The following is a 15,241-nucleotide window of genomic DNA, read 5'->3' on the forward strand; positions in this document are numbered from 1 at the left end:
GTATCGAATGTGATTTCGAAACCTCACTCACACTGTACAGAATGTGATTTCGAAACCTCACTAACACTGTACAGAATGTGATTTCGAAACCTCACTCTAGCTGTACAGACTGTGATATCCAGACCTAACTCTCACTGTACAGACTGTGATATCCAAACCTCACTCACATTGTACAGAATGTGATTTCTAAACCTCACTCACATTGTACAGAATGTGATTTCTAAACCTCACTCACATTGTACAGAATGTGATATACAAACCTCACTCACACTGTAAAGACTGTGATTTACAAACCTCACTCTCATTGTACAGAGGAGGGTTTCTCTTTGCTGCATTTCTATAACTGTAAGAAGATTGTGGTTTAAAACAAACAAGACTGAATGACAAATACTTAACTCCCAATCACATAAAATAAAAACAAAGCTTTTAAGAGCCTGATTGGTAAACACTTTGGGGTACATTTATCAATCAGCGGATGCTGCTTATTCCGCGCGAGCCTTCCGGCTCGCCGGAAACATAAGTTAAGAAGCAGCGGTTATTTATAATATGTGTATGTTTATATATATATATATATATATATATATATATATGTATATATACAGTATATGTGTGTGTGTGTATAACTATATACAGTATATATATATATAAATATGTGTGTGTATTTAGCTATATATAAATATATATATATATATATATATATATATATATATATATATACATACATACACAAACACACACTTATATATATATATATATATATATATATACACACATATACATATAAATGCATATCTGATGAAGGGGTGATTGATCCCCAATACGTCACTTGATTTTTGATGTGCCAATAAAAGCACTGTTTTATCATAAATCCAGTGAGTGCAAGCCTTTTCATTTATATATATATATATTAGGGCTGCACGATTAATCGCATATGCGATTTAAAACTGCGATTAATCACCGCAATTTTAAAACCGCGAGGAGTTGCAATTTTTTCCTACATAAAAAATTCCTTTAGGAGGGCTGTAATGCATTCATTTATTTGTGATTTCTTGCAAACCAGCTCCATCTAGTGGTTGCTTTTAGCACACATTTGTAAAATGTTTTTTTAACTTTCACTTTCTGTTCTGAGAAGCAGCCGATCAATCTAGAAATCTAAAAGGAGCCCATGCAGGAATGAAGAGCAGAGAAAGCCACTTACTTATATTTCCCCCTAGGGACGTCTGCAGTCTGAAACTTAGGGTATGTAAATATTATGGAACCTCCCACACAATCTCCTGCTCTCTAAGAAACGGCTTAAATACATAGCAGATGCAGTTACCCCCACGGCTGCCAAAAAGGCTAAAACTGCAGTCCCCTCTGCTATTAGCTGCTGGGTTAACTTAACTGCATCTACAATGTATTTTATATCAGCAAGGCACAGCATTTCTGAAAGGAGCAGCCCCCCACCCCTACTGCTATATGCCTGTAATGGATTCCTGGACAAAAGCAGGGCTCATTTTCAGTCAAATTAAAATGTTTTAAAAAGAAGAAAAAAATATAAATATATATACAGTATGTGTGTGTGTGTGTGTATGTGGCTTACACTGCTTCATTTGTTAATCATACCACTGTCCACAGTTGTGGTTTGTATTTTTATGCTCCAAGAGTGTATTAGACATTGAGAAACATGTACATTAAGATTCTGTAGTGTTAAATAAACTTTATAATGCAAAATTAAGGTGTTATAGTAATTTATAAGAAAATCGCGATTAAATCGCAATCGCGTTTTTTTTTCCCAAAAAAAATCGCAATTCCCCCCCCCCCCCATATCGCCCAGCCCTAATATATATATATATATATATATATATATATATATATATATATTATATACATATATATACATATATATATCTTTGACAAATTATAGGGCTGGTCTACAATTTTTCCAGGGCTGCTTTTTATTCCCAGTCCGGCCATGAATGAAATCAATTAAAAGGACATAAAACAGGTTGAGATCTGTACATATCCTAAAAAGGGCTAATTAATTAAAAATAGTTTGCATATTTTTTTTTTACAAATTGCTGGCAAGTATTTTAAAATATTTTTTAAAAATAGGCAAAATGAATTACATAGCTAAGCTGCCTGGAGAAGTCAACTCCCCCCCCCCCCCTTATCAGTGTTTAGACACAGGCATTGTATTTCAACTGAGTTCACAGCTTCTAGTCAGACATTTTGCATTCTACCAAAACAACAATAGATATAGATACAGCCATAGAAGGAAATGTGTGGGAGGAGTTAGAGCTCTACAATTCAGAAACTAAAAAGAAAGGGTTAATGGTGAGGCACTGCATTATACATTTGCAGGTAAAGTAATTAAAGTACATCCTATTATATAAAAGGCCAAGTGTGTTTGTCCAATGCTGTCATGCGCAGTAAAGACAGAACGAGGACAAACACACCTGGCCTTACCTGACAATCCATGCTGGTGTTTGCGGCGAAAGTGGGCGTGGTCGGGCGGGAGCGTGGGCATGGCCTGGCGGGAGCGTAGGCGTGGCCGGATGTGACCGGACATGGTCAGGACGGGGCCAGGCGTGGCTGTGGGCGTGGTTGGGTGCGGTCGGCGACAGAGAGGGGTGAGAAATAGAAAGAGAGGGGGAGAGACAAAAAGAGATAGGAAAGAGCTAAAGAGGGGGAAGTGCAGAATAGGGGGGGGAGAGAGCAAAATAGAGGGGAAAGAGCAAAAGAGAGGTGAAAGAGCAGAAGAGAGGGAAGAGAGAGAAAAAGAGAGGGGAGAGAAAGCAAAAGAGAGGGGGGAGAGAGATCAATAGAGAGGGGGAGAGAGATAAAAAGAGAGGGGGAGGGACAGAGCAATAGAGAGGGGGAGAGAGAGAGCAAAAGAGAGGGATGGAGAGAGAGCAAAAGAGAGGGGAGAAAGACAGAGCAAAAGAGAGGGGGGAGAGAGAGAGCAAAAGAGAGGTGAGAGACAGCAAAATAGAGGGATGGAGAGAAAGAGCAAAAGAGAGGGATGGAGAGAGCAAAAAAAAAGGAGAGACAGAGCAAAAGAGAGGGGGGAGAGAGAGAGCGCAAAAGAGAGGGGGGAGAGAGTGCAAAAGAGAGGGGGGAGAGAGCGCAAACGAGAGGGAGAGAGAGCGCAAAAGAGAGGGGGAGAGAGAGAGAGCGCAAAAGAGAGGGGGAGAGAGAGAGCGCAAAAGAGAGGGGGAGAGAGAGCATGCAAAAGGGGGGGAGAGAGAGAGCGCAACAGAGAGAGAGAACGCAAAAGAGAGGGGGGAGAGAGGGAGAGCATTAAAGAGAGGGGTGAGAGAGAGCGCAAAAGAGAGGGGGAGAGAGTGCAAAAGAGAGGGGGGAGAGAAAGAAAAAGAGAGGGGAACAAAAGAGAGGGGAAGAGAGAGAGCAAAAGAGAGGTGGAGCGAGAGAGCGCAAAAGAGAGGGGGAGAGAGCGCAAAAGAGAGGGGGAGAGAGCGTGAAAGAGAGGGGAAGAGAGCACAAAAGAGAGGGGGAGAGAGAGCAAAAGAGAGGGGGGAGAGAGAGCAAAAGAGAGGGGGGAGAGAGAGAGAGAGAGAGAGCAAAAAAGAGGTGGAGCGAGAGAGAGCGTAAAAGAGAGGGGGAGAGAGCACAAAAGAGAGGGGGAGAGAGCACAAAAGAGAGGAGGAGAGAGAGCAAGGGGTGGGACCGCTGTACTGCAAAAAATGGCACGTGTGAATGGGCTTTAGGACTAGTATTATTATATTTTGTCTCTATCCCAACTTGTTTTATGTCCCTTTAAGTAAATAAATGTGTATAAAACCAGTGATTATTAGCTATAAAATAGAGAACCCGTAATTTTAGCTAAATTTTAAAAATGCACTAAAACAACAGAATGTAACATTATTAAAGTCATTAAATGGTAAGTACAAACCTGAATAGTTCTGTATAAATTAGAATAAAAAAAGTTTGATGGAGCTATAAGAACTACATTTTCTGTAATACGGTTGTTATTGCATACTGCAATTGTCTCAGCCTACTGATTTAGCTTCAGTCCTCTTGGTAAGTCATTTAAAGTAACAAAAGATCTCTTTCTCCTAAATAGGGAGGGGGAATTTACGGAAGCATAAAATGTCTGCTCTTTTAAATATTCAGGGGCAAGATTAAATATGCAGCACCGCCAGCAAAAGCCGGCAATGACGGTTTTTACGTGGTTTTGGTATCACATATACAATTACATTAATTAAATAAATTACCTACAATTAGCTAAAATAAAATACAATAAAATAAACTATACTATAATACAGAAAAAAACACTAAATTACAAAAAATAAAAAAAGAATTACAAGCAGTTTAAACTAATTACACCTAATCTAAGCCCCCTAATAAAATAAAAAATCCCCCCAAAATAAAAAATTCCCTACCCTATTCTAAAATACAAAAGTAATCAGCTCGGCTGGGTGAAGACGACTCAAGGTAGGATGCTCTTCAGGGGGTTAGCGATAGGTTTATTTAAGGGGGGGGTTTGGGTGGGTTAGAGTATGGGTGTGTGGGTGGTGGGTTGTAATGTTGGGGGGGGGGGGTATTGTATTTTTATTTTCAGGTAAAAGGGCTGATTACTTTGGGGCAATGCCCCGCAAAAAGCCCTTTTAAAGGCTGGTAAAAGAGCTGATTACTTTTGTATTTTAGAATAGGGTAGGGAATTTTTTATTTTGGGGGGATATTTTATTTTATTAGGGGGCTTAGATTAGGTGTAATTAGTTTAAACTGCTTGTAATTCTTTTTTTATTTTTTGTAATTTAGTGTTTGTGTTTTTTTGTATTATAGTATAGTTTATTTTATTGTATTTTATTTTAGCTAATTGTAGGTAATTTATTTAATTAATGTAATTATAGTGTAGTGTTAGGTTTAATTGTAACTTAGGTTAGGATTTATTTTACAGGTAATTTTGTAGTTATTTTAACTAGGTAGCTATTAAATAGTTATTAACTATTTAATAGCTATTGTACCTAGTTAAAATGAATACAAAGTTGCCTGTAAAATAAATATACAGGGAGTGCAGAATTATTAGGCAAATGAGTATTTTGACCACATCATCCTCTTTATGCATGTTGTCTTACTCCAAGCTGTATAGGCTCGAAAGCCTACTACCAATTAAGCATATTAGGTGATGTGCATCTCTGTAATGAGAAGGGGTGTGGTCTAATGACATCAACACCCTATATCAGGTGTGCATAATTATTAGGCAACTTCCTTTCCTTTGGCAAAATGGGTCAAAAGAAGGACTTGACAGGCTCAGAAAAGTCAAAAATAGTGAGATATCTTGCAGAGGAATGCAGCACTCTTAAAATTGCAAAGCTTCTGAAGCGTGATCATCGAACAATCAAGCGTTTCATTCAAAATAGTCAACAGGGTCGCAAGAAGCGTGTGGAAAAACCAAGGCGCAAAATAACTGCCCATGAACTGAGAAAAGTCAAGTGTGCAGCTGCCAAGATGCCACTTGCCACCAGTTTGGCCATATTTCAGAGCTGCAACATCACTGGAGTGCCCAAAAGCACAAGGTGTGCAATACTCAGAGACATGGCCAAGGTAAGAAAGGCTGAAAGACGACCACCACTGAACAAGACACACAAGCTGAAACGTCAAGACTGGGCCAAGAAATATCTCAAGACTGATTTTTCTAAGGTTTTATGGACTGATGAAATGAGAGTGAGTCTTGATGGGCCAGATGGATGGGCCCGTGGCTGGATTGGTAAAGGGCAGAGAGCTCCAGTCCGACTCAGACGCCAGCAAGGTGGAGGTGGAGTACTGGTTTGGGCTGGTATCATCAAAGATGAGCTTGTGGGGCCTTTTCGGGTTGAGGATGGATAAAAGCTCAACTCCCAGTCCTACTGCCAGTTTCTGGAAGACACCTTCTTCAAGCAGTGGTACAGGAAGAAGTCTGCATCCTTCAAGAAAAACATGATTTTCATGCAGGACAATGCTCCATCACACGCGTCCAAGTACTCCACAGCGTGGCTGGCAAGAAAGGGTATAAAAGAAGAAAATCTAATGACATGGCCTCCTTGTTCACCTGATCTGAACCCCATTGAGAACCTGTGGTCCATCATCAAATGTGAGATTTACAAGGAGGGAAAACAGTACACCTCTCTGAACAGTGTCTGGGAGGCTGTGGTTGCTGCTGCACGCAATGTTGATGGTGAACAGATCAAAACACTGACAGAATCCATGGATGGCAGGCTTTTGAGTGTCCTTGCAAAGAAAGGTGGCTATATTGGTCACTGATTTGTTTTTGTTTTGTTTTTGAATGTCAGAAATGTATATTTGTGAATGTTGAGATGTTATATTGGTTTCACTGGTAAAAATAAATAATTGAAATGGGTATATATTTGTTTTTTGTTAAGTTGCCTAATAATTATGCACAGTAATAGTCACCTGCACACACAGATATCCCCTTAAAATAGCTAGAACTAAAAACAAACTAAAAACTACTTCCAAAAATATTCAGCTTTGATATTAATGAGTTTTTTGGGTTCATTGAGAACATGGTTGTTGTTCAATAATAAAATTAATCCTCAAAAATACAACTTGCCTAATAATTCTGCACTCCCTGTAAATCCTAAAATATCTACACTGTAACTCTTAGTTATATTGTAGCTATATTAGGGTTTATTTTACAGGTAAGTATTTAGTTTTAAATAGGAAGACTTTAGTTAATAAGAGTTAATTTATTTTGTTAGAGTAAAATTATATTTAATTTAGGGTGGTGTTAGGGTTAGGGTTAGACTTAGCTTTAGGGGGGGGGCCTCGGTTTAGGGGTACATAGGTAGTTTATGGGTGTTAGTGTTCTTTAGAGCACTGTAGTTAAGAGCTTTATATACCGGTGTTAGCCCATAAAGCTCTTAACTACAGCCTTTCCATGGGCGGTAGGAGTCTTGTCGGTAGAGGGTCTACCGCTCACTTCAGCCAAGACTCTAAATACCAGCGTTAGGAAGATCCCATTGAAAAGATAGGATACGCAATTGGCGTAAGGGGATCTGCGGTATGGAAAAGTTGCGGCTTGAAAGTGAGCGTTAGACCCTTTCCTGCCTGAGTCTAAATACCAGCGGGCGGCCAAAAGCAGCGTTAGGACCCCTTAACGCTGCTTTTGACGGCTAATGCAAAACTCTAAATCTAGCCGATAGGTTTTTATTTGGGGGGTTTGGTTGGGTGGGTGGTGGGTTTTACTGTTGGGGGGTTGTTTATATTTTTTATTGCAATTTAAAAGAGCTGTTATCTTTGGGGCAATGCCCAGCAAAGGGACCTTTTAAGCGCCATTGGCAGTTTAGTGTAGGCTAGGGTTTTTTTATTTTGAGGGGTCTTTTTTATTTTGATAGGAGTAATTTGTTTTTATTTTTTATAATTTCATTTTTTATTTTTTGTAATTTAGTGTTTTGCTTTTTTGTAATTTAGAAAATTGTATTTTAATTTATTCTACTGTAATGTTAGTTTTTGGTGTAAGACAGGTTAGGTTTTAGTTTACAGGTAACTTTGTATTTATTTTAACTAGGTAGTTAGTAAATAGTTAATAGTCTACCTAGTTAAAATAAATACAAACTTACCTGTGAAATAAAAATAAAACCTAAGATTGATACAATATAACTATTAGTAATATTGTAGCTAGCTTAGGTTTTATTTTACAGGTAAGTATGTATTTATTTTTAAATAGGAATTATTTAGGTAATAATTGTAAGGTTTATTTAGCTTTATTTTAATTATATTTAAGTTAGGGGGTGTTAGGGACAGGACCGTCTTTAACACAGGGCAAAAGGGGCAGCTGCCCTGGGCCCAGTCTCTGTTGAGGGGCCCAAGAGTCCTTTTTTTATTGTTCATACCAGACTGCTGATGTGACATGGGGAACACACACATTCAGTCCTAATACTGTCACAGTCAAAAGTACTCTGCTTATATTTTTTTTAAAAAACTGTGCCAGACCATGCCGGTGTCATGTGTCATGTGACATGCCAAGCTAGTGCCATGAGCTGTTTTAGATGTGCACTGTGCAGCACTGAATGCAAAGCCCTAACTCGGCATCCAGCCATTTCCCACTGCATCAGAAAAGGTCCTATTGGGGTTACCACTGTTACCAGGTAACTGCTCTGGTGGTGGGGATTGTTTCTGGGTAGGGCTGACTGTAGGCGCATGCAGCAGAAAGCTGGAGCGGCAGGCACATGAGGATTTGAGCATCTGTGCAGCTGCATACACTGCTCTCTTCAGTCTTGAGGCTGTATGACACATCTCACACTGTATCCATGCAGCCTTGGACAGACAGCATCCAGTCTACTGGTCCCCTTAGCCCTGCTCTTTCTGCTGTGGCCCTAAGATCAACTAACTGAAGTTTGTTAGGAGAATAGTGCTTTGTAGAAAGGTGTCAGTGGGAAGAATAAGTGAGTGCACACACGCCCCTCCCCATGCAGCATTGTCTAGTTCAGGGTGAGAGGGAACTTGTGCCTAGCAAAGAAGCGACATGTGCTGGTGTGGCTGATGTATAGCGTCATGCTGATACTTCACACATTAATGTAAGGTTTATTTTTATAGTTTTTGTTTTCTATGTCGCAGATTTTACAGCTTCCCATAGTAGTTCTGCTGTTCCAGTCAGTAAACTTATATTTGTCTGCACCTCCATGCTTCCTCCTTTACCTTGCTTTGCTCCTGTTGGCTGCCCTAAATCTCTTTAACCAGCTAACCTCACACCAGAATCACATTCAAAAGAATATTAAATGAATCCACAGTGGAGGAATTTATATATTTATTTACTTATTAGTACTGCTTAGGTCAGAGGCGTAACTAGAAACCACAGGGCCCAGGTGCAAGAATCTAAGAAGCCCCCCCCCCACTGCCCCTCCCCCTCCAAAAAAGGGTGAATTTAATACATATCATTTTTTATTTTATTTTTACATTTTACACAGAAAAAAAATGTGAATCAGATTACATGTCTGCAAAAGGAGGTACCCTGTGCCCACAGTCTGTGAGATGGTCTGACCCCCTATTACTCTATATAGTGACACTATTTAACCCCCCAGTACTGTATATAGTAAGTTAGTGACACAGTCTGTAATCTGCCGGTGAGATGGCTGGCCTGACCCTACCCGCCCCAGTACTTTATAAAGTGACCACAGTAGTCAGTGACATGGTCCACCCCCCATACTGTATATAGTGGTACTGTATAGTGACACTGTTTACCCCCTGCCCCGCCATGCTGTAGTAACAAGGTCTGTAATTTGCTGGTTCCACAAACATACACAAACACACATACATGCATAAATACACACACAGTCACATACATACACACACACACATAAACACCAATGGGTAAAACAGAAACACTAACCCCTGTAGTCATGTCACACTCGCATGATATCAGTGCAGGCAGTGGTAGGTTAACGTTTTTTTATTAAAAAAAAAAAAATTATAATTTTTTTTTTTTAAAGCTGGGCCCCCACCCTCAGGGGCCCAGTCACACCTGCGACCTCTGCACCCCCTGTAGTTTCGCCCCTGGCTTAGGTCCAGTTTCACATATTGCATTTTTTTTTTTTTAAATGATTAGCCCAGCAGTGGATGATCCACCGCTGGGCTAATAATAATAAAAAAAAATTGATTTAGTTGTTTTTTGGGATGTTGGGGTGGAGATCAAAATTGCATGGGGTGGGGGGGGGGGGGGGCCCAAGAAAATTTTTGCCCAGGGTCCAATCAATATTAAAGACGGCCCTGGTTAGGGATAGGGTTAGACTTAGGCTTACGTTAGGGTTGGGGTGTGCTTAGGGTTACGTTAGGGTTAGGTTTAGGGGTTAGTAATTTATTATAGTATATTTTGTTGTGGGGGGCTTGCGGTTTAGTGGTTAAAAGGTTTATTATAGCAGCGGTGTGGGAGGACAGCAGATTAGGGGTTAATAATCTTTAAATAGTGTTTGCAATGTGGGAGGGCGGTGGTTTAGGGGTTAATAGGTTTATTATAGTGGCAACAATGTCGGGGAGCGGCGAAATAAGGGTTAATAAAAATTTTTAGTGGCTGTGATGTCCGGAGCGGCAGATTAGGGGTTAATAAAAAAAATTTAGTGTTTGCAAAGCGGTAGGGAAAAACAGCGTTATGAGCCATAATGATGATTTTTCACTCATAACGCCAAACTCGTAATCTAGCTGAAAGTGATTAAACCCCTAAACCTCCATCAACCCCAGAACGCAATATACCTTAATAAACTATTAACCCCTAATCTGCCATTCACCCATATTGCAAAGTACCTATTAAAACTATTAACCCATAAACCGCCATCCCCCACCAACGCAATAAACTTAACCTATTAACCCCTAATCCGCCATTAACCCACATCGCAACAAACCTAATACATCTATTAACCCCTAATCCACCAACCCCCCACAACGAAAATAAGTAATTAAATTACTAAGCCCCTTAACCTAACACTCCCTAAATTAACCCCAATTACCTAAATTAAAAAATGCTAAGTTACAAACAATTAAAATAAAAAAGCTAACATTACTTAAAAATAAAAAACCTAAGAATAAATTAATCTAAGATTACAAAAAATAAAAATAAATCTAACATTACATAAAATAATAAACCAAATTATCAAAAATAAAAATATTAAATCTAATCCCTATGAAAATAAAAAGCCCCCCCCCAAATAAAAACACCCCTAATCTAATGCTAAACTACCAATAGCCCTTAAAAGGGCCTTTTGTAGGGCATTACCTCAAAAAATACTAAGTCACCCCTCTAACAGTAAAACCTCCCACCCACCAAACCCCCCAAAATAAAAAAACCTAACACTAAAAAATCCTAAACAACCCATTGCCTCTAAAGGGGCATTTGTATTGGCATTGCCATTAAAAGGGCATTCAGCTCTTTTTCAAAGGCCCATTAAATCCCTAATCTTAAAAAAAAAAAAAAAAAAAAAAAAAAGCCTGCCTAACCCTTCAGATAGGTTCCTGAAGGTCGGTGGTGAAGTCTTCTTCCAAGTGGCGATATCTTCTTCCAGGAACAATCCGGCACGGAGCGTGGAACTGAAGACCAGTGATCGCCGAACTGAAGACGGCGAAGGCGGAACTGAAGACCAGCGACCGCGGAGCCATGGAGCGTGGAGATCCTCTTCGTACTCTCACCGTCGCACACTGAGGATTGAATTTAAGGTATGCATTTAAAGTGATGGTAAATCCTACTTTCATTCATGAAGTATAAAATACTTAATTCTGAAAGCCCCTTTATTTGTTAGCAATGTTCGCTGCGCTGAGCTGCTAAAGGCAGCCCACGGCAGAACGCTATTTTGATGACTCTTAATAAATTGGCCCCTATGTGTCTATAAAACAATAGGAACTGCCATGTTGTAACTTAGGTTACTTTCTCTCCTGTGTCCAATTAGAGACAGTTATAAATAGGCCACTAGAGTATGCAGCCAATGGCTGTGTGGAATATAACAGTGTTCTGCACTTCCATTTCCAACAGGAACTGAAAAGCTCACAATTTCAGAATGTAATTACAGGAAAAGGGGACAAAATAAATAATGAAAGTATATTTCAGAGTTATAAATACACAGTACATATATGATTTATCACTTTATCTTACAATCTCAAGGTGTTTAATGTCCCTTTAAAAATGAAGGTTGATCTATTATACCTTGGAGTTGCGTAGCTGACAGGGAAATATTCTAAAGATAAAGAGTACAACGGATTCCTATTAATAACAAAACCTGGAAGCTAATGATCCAGTCAGTGAAGAAAGTGAAGCTGAAAAGAGGATGGATATTCTAATATTCCAAAACACTCCCCAAATCAACCATGAACTACTTTAAGAAACAAATAGGTTAATCTTTGGAGTGGAAATTACAGCCCCTAGACTAGAATATTATGGAAAATCTTTGGGCTGGTCTTAAACACACAGTGCATGTGAGAAAACCTAAGCACTAGAAGCAATGTCAGCAGGGGGGGTATTCATGAAACAAGAATAGAAAGACTGTTAGCTGGGTACAAAGGGAATTTAGTGAATGTGATACAATTCAGCAAATAATTGCATTACAATTTGTAGAAATATATTGTTTCCCTTTTTTGATGCTTAGTGGATGACTTTTCAGTGCTATAAATGATTCATGGTTTATTACTGAAGAAGGTCGCATCTGAAGTGCACAAGCAGCCACAACAAATGTATCACCCTGTTGGCTGTGGGCACAGTTTTCAATAGAGTAGCATGACTTAGGTTGGGTAGCAGGGAGGGAGGGAGGTAGTGAGAAAGGAAGGAGAAAAGAAAAATATATTTGTACCCAATGCTTTAATACTACAAACATATCTATGGATAAAAATGATCTATAAATCATGTAGATTGGTATTATATGGCAGACAATTCTGCAGCAGGACAAATGTAAAAATAAAGATAAATGAAACGCAAATTTTTTCTTTCATGATTCAGACAGAGCATACAATTTTAAACAACTTTCTAATTTACTTAATTTTATATTGTTTTCTTAATTCTCTCTGTATCTTTGGTTGAAAAGCAGGGACGTATGCTTAGGAGCCGGCCCATTTCTTGAGCACTATATGGCAGCAGTTTTACAAGAATGTTATCCATTTGCAAGAGCACTAGATGGCAGCACTAGTTTGTGCCATGTAGTGCACCAGATGGTATCTCTTCAACACAGAATGTCATGGAAACAAAACAAATTTGATAACAGAAGTGAATTGAAAACAGTTTTTAAAAACATAAATTATGCTTACCTGATATATTCATTTCGATCGAGGGGAGGAGAGTCCACGTCTTCATTCATTACTGTTGGGAATTAAGAACCTGGCCACTAGGAGGAGGCAAAGACACCCCAGCCAAAGGCTTAAATACCTCCCCCACTTCCCTCATCCCCCAGTCATTCTGCCGAGGGAACCAGGAACAGTAGGAGAAATATCAGGGTATAAAAAGGTGCCAGAAGAGATTAAATTTAGGTCCGCCCCACGGAGATACGGGCGGGAGCCGTGGACTCTCCTCCCCTCGATGGAAATTAAATTATCAGGTAAGTATAATTTATAGACACAGGACCAGAAGATTCAATGCAAAAACAATAATTCTTTATATGTGAATATGTATATAAAGTGCATAAAAGAACACACATGTATGTACAATTCAAAGCATACAATACATCATGTATTGTATGCTTTGAATTGTACATACATGTGTGTTCTTTTATGCACTTTATATACATATTCACATATAAAGAATTATTGTTTTTGCATTGAATCTTCTGGTCCTGTGTCTATATGTGCTTTGTATCCTAGACTTTGAGATTGCACTTATTTTGTGGAATCTTCTTTCTTTTTGCTTTTTCTAAATATGTTTTTCTAGGTTGCACTATAGCGTTTATTACTATTATTTTAGGTGAGCTTTACTAAAAAAACCCTGTTTTATAAGTATAATTTATGTTTTCCATCAAAAGGGGAGGAGAGTCAACGGCTTCATACATTACTGTTGGGAACATATACCCAAGCTATAGAGGACACTAAATGAAACCGGGAGGGTAAAAGGCGGACCCTAATTGAGGGCACCACAGCCTGCAAAACCTTTCTCCCAAAAACAGCTTCAGCAGAAGCAAAAACGTCAAATTTGTAAAACTTTGTAAAAGTGTGTAAGGAGGACCAGGTAGCAGCCTTACAAATTTGCTCCATAGAGGCCTCATTCTTGAAGGCCCAAGACAAAGCCACAGCTCTAGTTGAATGAGCCGTGATCCTCTGAGGAGGCTTATGTCCCGCTGTCTCGTAAGCCAAGCAAATCTAGCTCCTCAACCAAAAAGACAAGGAAGAAGCAGAGGCCCTCTGCCCCTTGCGCTTCCCAGAATACACCACAAAAAGAGATGTAGACTGTCTGAAATCCCTTGTGGCCTGAAGAAATAACTTCAAGGCACGAACCACATCCAGATTATGAAGTAACCTCTCCTTTGAAGAAGAGGGGTTAGGACAAAAAGAAGTAACCACTATTTCCTGATTGATGTTACGGTCAGACACCACATTGGGGAGAAACCCCAATCCAGTGCGAAGTACAGCCTTATCCGCATAAAACACCAGACAGAATCTTAATGTCGATGGAATGCATAGGTTCAAACGGAACCCTCTGCAAAACCTTAAGGACTAAGTTTAAGCTCCAAGGTGGAGCCGACTGTCTAAAGACAGGCCTGATTCTGAACAGAACCTGAACAAAAGACTGAATGTCAGGGAGCTCAGCGAGTCTCCAATGCAACAAAACAGATAATGCCGAAATCTGTCCCTTTAAGGAACTAGCAGCAAGACCCTTCTCCAAACCATCTTGGAGAAAGGCCAAAATCCTGGATACCTTCACCTTATGCCAAGGATATCCCACCAGGACAAGTAAGTCCTCCACACCTTATGGTAGATGCGACGAGTGACTGGCTTCCTTGCCTGAATGAGAGTATCAATGACAATTTCAGAAAAGCCTCTCCTGGCTAAGACTAGGCGTTCAATCTCCACGCAGTCAGCCTCAGAGAATCTAGATTTCGATGTTGAAAGGGGCCCTGTGACAGCAGATCCCTGTGACATGGTAAGCTTCACGGAGGAGAGGATGACATCCCCACCAGATCCGCAAACCACGTCCTCCGTGGCCACGAAGGAGCAATCAGAATGGCCGAGGCCCGCTCCAGTTTGATGCGTGCCACTTCTCGTGGTAGAAGTGGTAGCGGTGGAAATATGTAAGCTAGGCTGAATCCCCAAGGAAACACTAAGGCATCTATCAGCTCTGCCTGGGGATCCCTGGACCTTGACCCGCATTGAGGTAGCTTGCAATGGAGTCTGGACGCAATGAGATCTATCTCCGGCGTTCCCCATCTGCGACAAATCTCTGCAAACACCTTGGGGTGAAGAGACCATTCTCCCGGATGGAAGGATTGTCTTCTGAGAAAGTCCGCTTCCCAGTTGTCCACACCCTGAATGTTAATCGCTGAGAGCGAGCAGTAGTGGGACTCCGCCCACTCCAGAATCCGAGACACCTCCCTCATCGCGAGGGGGCTCTTCGTACCCCCTGATGGTTGATGTAAGCCACTGAAGTAATGTTGTTGGTCTGGAATCTGATGAAACTGATTGACACCAGAGAAGGCCATGCCTTCAGAGCATTGTAAATTACTCAAAGCTCTAGAATGTTGATGGGAAGGAGAGACTCCTCCCTGGACCACTTTCCCTGTACCATTCTGGCACCCCAAACAGCTCCCCATCCTGTCAGACTAGCGTCCGTGGTCACAATCTC

The 15,241-nt window shown here is 40.2% G+C and overlaps 1 protein-coding gene across 1 annotated transcript in view; it reads right to left on the minus strand.

The window, feature by feature from the left end:
* PPP4R4 (protein phosphatase 4 regulatory subunit 4) overlaps positions 1-15,241 on the minus strand; it is a 649,956-nt gene that overhangs the window by 40,262 nt on the left and 594,453 nt on the right. The window lies entirely within an intron of this gene.

The sequence above is a fragment of the Bombina bombina genome, chromosome 1 (assembly GCF_027579735.1).
Source record: "Bombina bombina isolate aBomBom1 chromosome 1, aBomBom1.pri, whole genome shotgun sequence".
Classification (NCBI taxonomy): domain Eukaryota; kingdom Metazoa; phylum Chordata; class Amphibia; order Anura; family Bombinatoridae; genus Bombina; species Bombina bombina.